Consider the following 2,847-nt stretch of genomic DNA (forward strand, 5'->3'; position numbering starts at 1 on the left):
CTGCCCACTCATGTTCTGCCTGCATTTTGATGGAAATAGAAAGCGCCTGGAGGCTTGCTGAAGTTTTAGGTCTGAATGAAAGCACTGGAGACTTGAGACTTCAGAAGGATTTTCTGTATCTTAAATATACAACCTATTGTTATGATTTTGCTGCTGTTGTTCTTTGCTGAAATTAAGCTGCAAGACAAAACTAGGTCTTGTGGGTGAAATTTTGTTAGTGCTGCATTCTCTCAGCTAGCTTGTAGCCCATTCATCATTCCTACCTCTCTTAAGTCATTTGTATGGCTGTCACATTGATGCAGTCTTTTTCTTTTGGATTGTATCTTCATTTAATAGCTGAAAGAGCTTTGTCTCTGTCAGAAAAGTTTGAACTGAAGTAAATATTTCTGAGCTCTCTCTGGAGCTTTCTCTAAATACACAGGCTTTATTAAGAGCTACTGATTTGGCTAGAGACCGTGGGACCTTCCCCATGCATGTGCCATAGTTTAATTCCCTAGACCCATCCTGGGTCTCTTGCCAGCGTTTGTTTGCACTGAGGAGAAATTACAAATTGATCAGTTGTCTTACTTCTGCATGCTATATTTTTTTCTGTCCCCAGAGGCAGTCAGTGCCTACGGTTCTGTTGTACAACAGTCAATAAGCAGATCATCCTCCCCATCCCCTCCCCAGCAGAGCTTCTGTGATTCAGACATGAGCAGGATCACTGTGGCAGAGAGACTGGGAAAAGTGGGGATCTTCTGGGTGAGTTCTTGAAAGTCTGTTATCCCATACACTTATGTAGTAACACCAGCATTTCCTACAGCACCATGCAGCACAAACATTTGCTGGCTAATTTTCTCTCAGACTTGCATAAATGTTTTAGTTTTAGTTTTTAGTTTAATTTTATTTCAGTGTGGCACATCTACTGATTTCAGTGTAGCGAAGAGGCGGGCTCAGACTTGCTGATGTTTGCAGTTGATTGGCAGCTGGTATCCACTCTTTCGTGCTGGGCTGTATGTCTAGACCAAGACATAAACTAGAAAAATTGGTTTTTGTCTCTTTTCTGTTGGTAAAGAAGTGTGAGATAGGCTGATAAGCTTGACAAGTGTCTCTAGGCTAGGCAAGGCGGACTTCAGATTTGCATGTCCTCATATATTAAAATTTTTCATTCGTATGTGTTTATGACTTGAATGAATGAGCAAAAGCATTTGACTTGCAATTGTTATCCTTAAATAACTATTTAGGGGCAAATAAGTGGCATATCTTATGTAAAGAAAAGAATTTACGTTTAGTATAATTGAGAGCTTAATCATTATCATTCCAGATCTAATTATTGCAATGATGATAATGATAGTGATGATAATGATGATAATAGTGATAATGATGATGATGATAATGCAGTTATTATACACCTACTTCTTCATTTCCTATCTATTTTGCTGGTGTTATGCTTGCTTTTTCTCAGTGCCTCAGTACCTAAGGTCGGTAGTTTTGTCCTGTTCTTGATGCTATTCCTTCACTGGTAGAAAGAGGTTGTTTATTTCTTTATGCTTTGGTTTTTTTTCTTCCTTTAAGGATCACCTATGGCCAGTTTTGACAGGCTTTTTCAATTTTGTTCTTTCTTCATTGGTCTGAAAATGTGATGTCTGACTTTTTTTACAGTGCCTACTGCAAAATTCTCTGTTCTCTTGTCCCTAAAAGTAAGTATTTGTTTCTGTTTTTTTTTCTTATTCAATTGTTTATTTTCTGTGTCCAGCCATTTTTTTGTAACTTGGTGAGTTAACATTGATTGATTGCTCATACCTATGGAATACCAGTGCCAGTCCTCTGGCCCACTTCTTATTCAACCACACCTGCATTCCTTTATAGCATGCACCATGTCTCTACTCTTTCTAGCCTCTCCTATTATGCTAGATCTTCAGTTCTATACACCACAATATTATGCTAGAGTTGTGGATATCTAATTTGACACAAAATATTGGCTTGTTACTGATGTCTGTGCAACATTGTAGGTGTATCATATGAAGAAAGTAAAATGAACCAGCAAAATTGCTCTCACCACTAAACCAAGTGAAACAAAGCTGCAGGCAGGTCAAGAAAATTTTGGGCGGGAAATCTATCAGCGTTTGGTCCTGAGGATTTTAAATAGAACATTCATGGACTGTTATCAGCAATGGCAATCTTATATTATGAGGATACATAATTTCAAAATGCCTGGACTACTCCAATGAAGAAGCCTGCAAAAATTTTTTTTTGTTCATCTCCAGGTATGTCACCATTAACACCTCAGACTTGTAGCTAGTTATCTCCTTTCCATGATTCTGGTAAGCAAGTATCCCTATTTCAAAACTGGTTGCCAATGTTATCTTGAAACAACAAAAAAATTCTCAGTCTTTTCAGAAAGACTAATGTTTCTGTTTTCTCTCTTTTCATCTGCTCAGAACAATATTTAAATTTATTACTACATTTAGGAAATAGTTCTTTTTTTACAAATTCTGGCCAGTGGCTTTTCTATTTATAGGAATACAGCAAGAAATGCTGCATCAAAGGTCTCAGATCTGCTCTTAAAGAAGGGACAGTCTTTAATGTCTGTGTAGTTCTCTGCTTATTTCCCACTGAATCCTGCAGCACCTTTTTTCTTAGCCAACAATTTTGATACAACCTAGCTAAGAAGCCAATTTTGTTTTGTGGGTAGACAATGAAAATTCATCCTTCTTTCCTTCTCACTAAATTAAAATTATTTGGACTTTTAGATCAATTTCTAGAACAGGAATAAATGTTTGTGAAGTGGCAGGAATGATTTATGGAAGTCTATCCCTACAGTTGGACTATTCATGCTTGAATATATGGGCCTGCTGTGTCTATGTT

General features: G+C 37.4%; 1 long non-coding RNA gene across 1 annotated transcript; it reads left to right on the forward strand.

The window, feature by feature from the left end:
* The first annotated feature begins 645 nt into the window (after positions 1-645).
* Positions 646-2,313, forward strand: LOC128089530 (uncharacterized). Its single transcript, XR_008210542.1, has 3 exons — positions 646-741; positions 1,642-1,679; positions 2,247-2,313. It is a non-coding gene; the product is annotated as an uncharacterized LOC128089530 (long non-coding RNA).
* Positions 2,314-2,847: the final 534 nt, after the last annotated feature.

The sequence above is a fragment of the Tympanuchus pallidicinctus genome, unplaced genomic scaffold, assembly GCF_026119805.1.
Source record: "Tympanuchus pallidicinctus isolate F22 unplaced genomic scaffold, pur_lepc_1.0 scaffold4, whole genome shotgun sequence".
Classification (NCBI taxonomy): domain Eukaryota; kingdom Metazoa; phylum Chordata; class Aves; order Galliformes; family Phasianidae; genus Tympanuchus; species Tympanuchus pallidicinctus.